The following is a 10,096-nucleotide window of genomic DNA, read 5'->3' on the forward strand; positions in this document are numbered from 1 at the left end:
TTTTATCTCTTTATCCTGTTTCTGAAAAGTGCACGAAAGAATAAAATAAACACTTTTTTTACTTTCGGTAAAATGTATGTACGACTATGATTGTAAAAAGTTTTGAAACAACTAAAAGGTCTTATTCGCGATGCACGAGTGATATTTCCATCGACAAATAAAAATTGAAGAAGGGAAATAACGTTGCGATTTATAAACGTGTGACAAAAACGTACGGAAGAGAAAGCTTTGAAAAATATATATTGTAACACCGACTCTTTTCAATCACCTTTTAGCTATTTCTTCCATGCGAATTCTGTATTCACCAACTTTTCAAGTCGAGAATGTGCTCTCGATGTGAACGAGCTCGATACACGATGTAAAATACGATTTCGTCGAAATATCTGAAAACTTTCAATCAGCTTCATAACCTTTGTTCTCGATCTAAATACTTCACCCGTATGAAATAAAGAGGCGGCTCTTTAGCATCTGCCGCGCGATTAATAGACGTTTATAAATAATTCTGTCGTTAAAAACTATAAAAAGAAAAATTGTATCTCGCTTTTCTATCGATCTTATGATTAAATTTTTCTTCAATCTAATGTTTCTTTCTAGAACCCAGAAAAAGGTAAGATAAGATTATCTTATCTCGTTGAAAAACTGTGTGAAAAAAACAGTGAGTATTGCAATAAAATAGTAATCGAATCGATTCCACGTTGGATTCGATCCGCAAAGAGGATTAATCGATCTGGAACAATTATTCGATCTACAACGCCAGTAGAAACTGAGTAAAGTAAAGTGTAAAGATTCGATTTCGCAAAGAGCAACGCTGGAAAGAAGATATATCTACTTGCAAAAACCACGATGATCCACGACATTGATCAAACGAAATGCAAAACGTTTCGGAACAATTTCCATGAGAACAATCACACCTGTTCGACTCTAGCTAGCTTTCCCTATCGGTGAGATCTACGATACTTTTCCCTCGCCACCGTCCATTCTCTAACCGCAATAGCCACGCTCTTCTTTTTTTCTTTCTTTTCAAGATAGAAATTCCATTCCACAACGACGATAATTTTAGAACATAACAAGTGTCTACCCACAGTGTCAATTGTCCATTGCTCGATTTACCTTCGTTTACCTTTGATTCACCTTTGACCAATTTTACTTTTTCATTCAATTATAATTTCCGCTCTATCGTCGCCGTTAAGTTTAATACTTTTTTTTTTTTTTCTATTATACCTGCAAAGTAATTCGTTCTCGATGAAAAATTTAAAAAGTAGTTCTAATTTCGATCTGAGAAAAATTCTTAATCAACGTGATAAATCGAATAGAAATCAATTTTTCCTATTCTCAATGATTTTTTTTTTTTTTTTTTACGAGTATATATTTTAACAATAAGGATTTTCAAAATTCTTTTAAAATCGATAGTGGAGCGTCGATTATTTTAATTTCTTAATCTGAAAGAATCAAATTCTTAATCATAAATCATTAATTTTTCCTAATCTCAATAGTTTTTTTTTTTTTTTACGAGTATATATTTTAACGATAAGGAAAATACGAAAAATTAGACTTTTTTGTATCGATATTGCCAAATCGTGAATCCCCTCTAACATTCGTTTACAACCATCCGTTTCATTTCGATTCCATTTTTTCATTCCAACAATAATCGATGCATTTTCATTGCCTCGCCGCGTATACGTTGAAACCATACCATTTCACGTTCCATCTTCATTTATACCGACAATTGTATTCTCTTTTCCTTTCGACACCCGTCGTATACGAGCGAAGTCTTGTACGCACGTGCGCACGCGTCGAACTCGCACGAGATACTAAACTCGACCGTTTCAAGCAACGAAGGAGTAGAAGGTTAGGACGCTCCGTGTCCCACGATATAAACATCGTAATATAAATACGCCATTCCATAAACGTATAATCGACGCTGTTGAAAACGTGTGATCGTATCGCGAGCCAATTTATTTCTTTGCAATTTTTATACTTATAACATTATCGATTATCGGATCGATGTAAGGGAAATAAAAAAATTGATTATATCGAATCAAGAGACCGCCACCAATGGTACAGCGTAGTGTAGAGATAGTAGTTATATATCACCTGTGTAATAGCATAATCTCGACTAAGTTAATTATAACTCCCTTTGCAGAATATTAATTATTATATGATTCAATTTACCATCGAAGTTATATCAAGCCGCGTAATACGTAAATGTTTAATTACGAGGCATAAATAATTCGCGTGATCGATCAATTTTACGAGTTTAATTTATTTACTTTCGATCGAATTATTTTGACCCGTCGCCGGTTAAGTTTGTAGTAGGCTGGCGCGGCAGCTTGAATTACGATATCGAGGTGGACGTGAAATACGCGACGAAAGAGGCCCTCGAGATTTAATCGGGAGATATATATCCAATATTGTTAGACGCGTCTTATTCACGAATCTTATCGCGTGTATCGTGTCAAAAGCGGTGGAGATCGATCGATCGATCAATTATTTAATTGCGACTCTCTTGCGTGACGCGTCGATTTTTAGACGCTAATGAAAATTCAATCTTTTTGATAATCATTCACGCCTCCGTCGAATGTCTCGATCGAAAGATAAGTGTCTCGATAGATAGATAAATAAATAAATAATAGGAATAGCCGCTCATTCACGAAATTTGGAAATTTCAAATCGATATCGGGAATTTATTTATTTCTTTTTTTTTTTTAAATATCTCGCCTTTCTTATCGCGTAATAATAATAATAATATACGTTAATGTTGGATACAATTTTTTTATTTTTTATTTTTCGTAATCTAATTTCTCGGTCTCGCAGATTTTAATCATCCTATCTATATATTTGATTAAAATTTAATTAGAGTCTGAAGAATGACGATGTAAAAATATTTAAAAGGGGAAAATTATGCAATACTTCCTTCTCAACTCTACGTCTGTAGATCGTTCCATCCTTAATTAAATTTAATTAATAAAGCGGAATCTAATATAATAAGATATTAAAAAAAAAAAAAAAAAAAGGAAAGAATCTACAATTTTTCTTTCGCATCATAGATCGTTCCATCATCCTTACGCTCTTGAATAATTTTTAATCAAAGTGAAATATCCGAATGTAAAATGTTCGAAAGGATAAAACGTTTCCCTTGAATATACAACATTTGTGCTCACAACATTTCGCGCGATAATTTATCGTCTTCGACGTAAGTACGTATTTTATCGAGAGAGGAAGCCTTCCATCCCTGCCAAGTGCTCACTCGATTATATCATAATGGAAAGACATCACAAGCTCCTGAGATATTCTCCGGCTCGACTACAACATCCCACTAACGCCACTATCCTCGATTACCTCTACTTCACTAACGAATTACTTTGAAACGAGCCCTCGAACGAAGTAAAGTTCACTTTCGTGAAAAAGATAATGATTATCCATGCCGCGTTTTTCTTCGATAATAATTAACGGAATGAAACGGAAATACGTACACTTTTCAAAATATATATTTATTTAAAAATATCTTTACTTCATTGCGAAAGTATTTTTAAAAATATATATATATATATATATATATATATATATATTAAAAAGTGTATATATTTTTTTTAAATACTTTCACAATGAAGTAAAGTTCACAATAAAGATATTTATTTTAATATATATTAAAAAGTGTACATACTTTTTTTAAAAGTACTTTTCACAATGAAGTTAACGAAATGAAACAAAAATATGTACACTTTTCGATATATATTTTTAAAAATATCTTTACTGCGAATTTTACTTCATTGTGAAAGTATTTTTCAATATATATATATTTTTTTTTAAATACTTTCACGATGAAGTAAAGTTCACAATAAAGATATTTTTAAAAATATTTTTACTTCATTGCGAAAGTATTTTTAAAAATACATATATATATATATATATATTGAAAAGTGTATATACTTTTTTTAAATACTTTCACAATGAAGTTCACAATAAAGATATTTTTAAAAATATTTTTACTTCATTGCGAAAGTATTTTTAAAAATGCATATATATATATATTGAAAAGTGTATATACTTTTTTTAAATACTTTCACAATGAAGTTCACAATAAAGATAATTTTTAAAAATATTTTTACTTCATTGCGAAAGTATTTTTAAAAATGTATATATTTATATATATATTGAAAAGTGTATATACTTTTTTTAAATACTTTCACAATGAAGTTCACAATAAAGATATTTTTAAAAATATTTTTACTTCATTGTGAAAGTATTTTTAAAAATGTATATGTATATTGAAAAGTGTATATACTTTTTTTAAATACCTTCACAATGAAATTCACAATAAAGATATTTTTAAAAATATTTTTACTTCATTGCGAAAGTATTTTTAAAAATGCATATATATATATATATATATTGAAAAGTGTATATATTTTTTTTAAATACTTTCACAATGAAGTTCGCAATAAAGATATTTTTAAAAATATTTTTAAAAGTGAAAAGTACTTTTAAAAGTACTTTCACAATGAAGTAAAGATAAAAGATCATCTATGCCGCGTTTTTCTTCGATAAAATTAACGGAATGAAACAAAAATATGTACACGATATATTTGTTTAAAAATATCTTTACTGTGAACCGCACTTCATTGTACTTTTTTAAAAAGAGTATATACACTTTTCAATATTTTTAAAAGTACCTTCACAAAGTTTCTATTCACCACAGTCAAGGAAAAGCGCGTGCCTGTTGTCGCAGCCGAGGAAAAAAGAAAAAAAGAAAAGAAGAAGAAACGATGAATCTGATATCGCGTACGAATTCAGCGTGAATTTAGAACGATAGAAATGGAGTTGAACGAAATGAGGTTAATAGCCCACTCGAAAGAGTCTGGCCCCTCGTTTAATTTGCTCTTCTTTAAAAATGACTCGCCCACTTAAAAAGAACATCATGCGAAACGACAGTGCAAAAGCGAGGAACATTATATCCATTATATCCATATTACATTGTCCTGAACGTACGTTTCAATTTCCTTCCTCTTTTTTCTCCCCCCCCTTTCCCCCTACACGCTTCTGTATAATAATTTATTTAGGGGAATTAAAGGTTAAGTTTTTGCTTGTCTAATTTTCTAAAAAATTCGTCATCCATATCGAGTGAACGTGTTATTCATCGTCCGGTTACTGTCGTTCCACGAACGTATACACGTGTGCGTATTATTAAAATTGCGATATCCCGAACGAATCCATCGTCGAAAGGGATTTAATCCCGTGACGTGTGTCGAGGTAACACGTGGAACGAACGAATTAAAAAAAAGAAAAAAAAGAAAGGAGAATACAAATAATCTTTGCGCGTCATTGTTTTATAATCGTATCTTCTTTTCTTCCTTTCTTCTTTTTTTTCTTTTTTTTTCTTTTGATTAATTTCGAAGAAACGGGCACTCGTCTTCCCGCAAATCGATTATCGTTGAAATAATCGAATTAAAAAAAAAAAGAGAAGAAAAAAAGAAGAAGAAGTAGTAATCTTTACGCGTCATTGTTTTCGTATAATCGTAACCTTATCTTCTTTTCTCCCTTTCCTTTTTTTCCTTCTGATCAATTTCGAAGAAACGAAAGCACTCGTCCTCGAGCAAATCGATTATCGTCGAAGTACGAAATAATCACACGAATCGTCGTATATCGCCCTCCTCGAGGAACGGAATGAATGGAAAAATTTCACCGGATGCAAAATTCGAGATAACGGTTGTCCCAACGCCCCCCCCCCCCCCCACAATTAACGATGCAATTGATAATTAGAACGGGAATATTATTACGCAACAGTGGTAATCGAGAACGTAATCCCAAACGTGCTTCACGGATAAATAAAGCATCGATTAACAATAACAACGTGTCTACTCTCCACGCCAAATTGCCCGAAACGAGTGGAAATTAAAAAAAGCGTATAATTATTATTATTATTGTTACTATTATTATCGATAATAATAATCGATTTTGATCGATCATCCCAGATAATTGCGCACAGATTGATTGCGAAATAAAGAAATGTTTGACGTAACGTGACGAATTTATCTTTTCTTTCTTTCTTTCTTTCTTTCTTATCTCCAAGAAGGATTACCACAAAAATTGCGATTCTCTATAATAGTAATAACTCGTCCCTCCTCTCTCTCTCTCGAACGAACGAAAGAACGAAAGAACGAAGGAACGAACGAACGAAGGAACTAGATTCGCTGTGCAATTTTCCAAAGAGGTGGGGAAAAGGGAAGGGGAAAATTTCGATAGATTTGGAACGATTAGCAGTTTCGAGGATGCAAGAGGTTACCTTAATCGGGGATGATGGAAACTTTTCACGCGCGAAACGTTGGAATTATGCGGTTATTATAAATGATCCAGATGCATATTAAATCGGCGCCCTTGACCTCCACGTGAACGCGTATTTTCGTGATTTATCCGAGTGTCCTTCGTGCATTCCTAAAATAACAGGCCGAGAGCACAGAGAGAGAGAGAGAGAGAGCCGATCCCAACAAGACTTGGCACACCGGCGTCGATAATTAAAAGCGAAATAATGGGAATGATTTTCGCTTCTCTGAAATTTAAATCCCGTCATTATCGTATGCAAATTAACGTCGACGTCGCACAACAGCTTGGATGGAACGAACCGTGTCGAAAACTCCGAATTTTAGAAATCCTTCCACGAATCCTTTCTCCCTCGAATTAATCTCCTCGTTGCAAATTAGTCGCGAGAGCCTCAGCGTTCGTGGCCTTCCACTAGCGAGGCTAATACTCGTCGGCCAAATGCGAAAGGGGAGGGTGGTGGTAAAAGGGGGGGGGGAGGTGGAATGGCAAATGGGGTCGGTCAGTCTTCGATATCCCGTTATATCGCAGCCCCAACCTTCCCCCTACTACTCTTTCTCTGACGTCACTCACGTTAGACAGAGGATCAACCACCCACATCCCTCCCCCCCCTCCCCACCTTTATCTTTCATTTCGGGTCAACCGAGGTCGAACACGATACGTGCACCTCACCGTGTTCGACTCACGTGTCATCCTTCCTCTCGAGTCATCTTCCGCTCTCCGTCCGAAGAAGAAAGATAGGCCATTTTATCCATCGTACCTGGTGGAGGATCGTACGTGTCCGCTGCGAGAAACAGTGCCGAGAAAGCGAGGGAATTTTAAACCCTCGGGTTCAAATGTCGAAAGCTGTTTTCTTTTTTCTTTTTTTTTTTCTCTGGATGAGAATGTATTCCACCCTCTCGAAAAATTCGCTACTTTCTGTATATGGATATTGTATACATTTATCTTATTATCTTTATCTTTTGCACTCGCCATATAATCGTCATTTTATTATTGCACATATATTTACCGGTGTATGTCTATATAAGGAAACCTTGTTGCTCGGTTGATAATCTTTTTAAATGTAAATACGAGTTACTAATTCAAGCAATTTCAATGTATAATAAGTGGCACGATTATTCCTCGAAACGTTGGAAAAATAAAATTAACAACAGTTTCTTTTTTTTTCCCCACCGGTCTCACTAGTTTTATTCGATTTTTTTCTTCACAGTTCGAACGAGCGAGCGGAATGGACAAGCCGTCATTGGAAACGAAATCCGCCTTTGATAGAGCGGGAATAGTAAGGGAATGGTCGTCGTCGTCGTCGGTGACACCCATCGGCTGACAGTTCTCGATAAAACTTTTCTCGACAATCGAGACGAGCCGTGCCTTACCCCCCGTTTGTTGCCACGTTTCCTCCTCCACTTTCGAACGTGCCGGCTTTAAAAACCGATACAACAAACTTTCGCGTTAATCCGCCGCCAATTCTATTCATCGAGTCGCGCGTGATGCGACGTGTGGAAAAAACGTTGGGGAGAGAGAGAGAGAGAGAGAGAATGGAGAGCTTGGGTCGTTCTCCTCTTCGATTCGTGCAGGGAGATAAATTTTTAAAAATATCTCTCAAAAAACGACGTTTATTTTTTTCGTAATCTTAGATACGAGAGAAATATGAAATGACGGATTTCAATTCCAATTCTTCTTATCTTACGCGCGAATAATATTTTCTACGAGATTCTTTCTTTTCCTTCCTTCTTCTCTAAAATTCTTTGTTCATTTCTTTGCAAAATAATTTCGATCCTCTATCCTTTTATGTGAAATTCTCTCTCTTCTCGAGATCGATTCGATTTATTTCATCGAATAAAATAATCATGTTGGAAACAAGTGACGAAGTCGAATTTCAATTCCGTCCTCTAAACTAAATATTTTCTACGGGATTTCTTTTTAAAGATATCTTCCCTTCACGAGATAATTTCAATTCCAACCTCATCTGCAAAATATATCGATATCTTTTTAAAAACGTAATTTCAACGATTAAATCGAACGAAATATATTTTTCCAAGCCAAACACGAGCCCGGTTTATTTTCAACCGAATTGTCCGCCTCGAAGAATCTCGTGTACAACGCTTGAATAATTGACGGACCAACCTCGTCGTTTCACGACGAACGTTGTACAAGGGACAACGGTATCGCTCGAGTTTAATTCAAATATTTACGTACGACGCAACCTTCTTCCTTCTTCCACCGAGGCTTCCACGTTGAGACAGAGAGAGAGAGAGAAATTGTATCGCGTCAACGACGACGACGGTAATAAGCAATTATACTCGTTCCCTTCCAGATAAGCGATGATAATTTTTTGCTCGCTCGTATATGTATCGCAAAAACAACGACCCACTTCCTGGAATAGTAGCAATCGTTTTCTTCCCGTCTGTCTAAGTATTTAGAATTTTATGATGGTATGAACTAATGCAGTTTCTTCGAGTTTTACGACTATTCTAAAAACTCGACTCTCAAAAATGAGATCAATATTTAGAGATAAAATTTTCTTTTTCGCCGTTTTCTCTCTCTCTCTCTCTCTCTCTCCTTCTTTTTTTATCGGTATATCTCGAATTCGATATTCTCGAGAGAGATTTGGGAAACAACGCCTCGTTAATTAGTTCATCCTTTGGGAACATCATGGTTAATTAATTCGATAATTAATCAAGAACGAGAGCATTCCTCCTTCGTAATTTTGTCCCTTGTTTGAACGAGCGAGCCAATCCAAGTCTTTTTTCTTATATAAATTCTCTTCCATAGGATTCTCTTATTCGTCGAATCTTCGAAACTCGAGGGGAGAATTGATCGAACGAAGCGAAGGAAAGAAAAAAAATAATTTGCAAAATCGATATGGAAAATCTGTCACGAGTATGTATCGACTGAGAAAATTCGGAAAAAGGGAAGAAAGAAACTCGGATAATTTCACACTCGATATTTTCCACTTTGTAAATTCTTTCGATCCCAATCGAATCTGTGTGCAATTCATCGTGAAATAATAATAATTTTCCTCGTCCCAACTTGCAATATCATCCGATCTACTCCTCAATTTGTGTTACATTAAACGTAAATATAGAAAGACAACAACAACAACAACAATAATAATAATAATAATAATAATTGAAGAGAGCTGCCACTTCACGACGCATTATCTATCGAGCTATCCCCACTCCCCTCCACATTCATCGACATTGGTACAACAAGTTTGGCTCGTAGCGGGACGAGTTTAAGAAAGGTTATATTTCTATTACGAAGTTACGAAATTACGCGCGTGTTATTGTTATCATTGTTATCGTGGAAAGGCGATTCAAGCGTTGAGAATCTTCGAAATTGGAGAACGATCTTTCCGAATTTCCGTTCTCGAATTTTTTATTACGCACGCGAATTCTTAGAACTCCTATGTCGAGCTGGACTCTCGGCATTATATATTGTATATAATTTTTAAAATAATCTGAATTGTTTAAATCCAATTTTCTTCTTTCTTTCAAATGCTTCGTAACTAAAGCGTAAATAAAGATTAAAATCGTGATATTTCGCCATTTTACATAATAAAGGAGTTGTTTTTAGAAGGTTTATGAATAAAAATTAAGGAGTGCAACATCGCGATGGCTACGTTTCGTGTTATCGCGGTTCGAAACATTTTCGCCTTCATCGTCCTTCATCTTGTTTTCTTTTTTATGGAACGGATAAAGGGAAATTGAAAATACAGAGTTACAGGCATTAACCCGTTGAAAAAGTTTTAAAATTGATCAAAAATTTCCAATAATGTTAC

The 10,096-nt window shown here is 34.8% G+C and overlaps 1 protein-coding gene across 24 annotated transcripts in view; it reads right to left on the minus strand.

Moving 5' to 3' along the window:
* pHCl-1 (pH-sensitive chloride channel 1) overlaps positions 1–10,096 on the minus strand; it is a 79,757-nt gene that overhangs the window by 58,906 nt on the left and 10,755 nt on the right. Inside the window, exon 1 of one of the 24 annotated variants that reach the window (XM_086902617.1) lies at positions 1,694–1,813. The exons of the other annotated variants lie outside the window; for them this stretch is intronic. The gene's annotated coding sequence lies outside the window, so the exon portion shown is untranslated. Of the gene's footprint in view, positions 1–1,693; positions 1,814–10,096 lie in introns of those variants that run through there. 24 annotated transcript variants of the gene reach the window in all.

This window comes from Apis florea, unplaced genomic scaffold, assembly GCF_048593485.1.
Source record: "Apis florea isolate Af1SG1 unplaced genomic scaffold, ASM4859348v1 contig_2272_pilon, whole genome shotgun sequence".
NCBI lineage: Eukaryota > Metazoa > Arthropoda > Insecta > Hymenoptera > Apidae > Apis > Apis florea.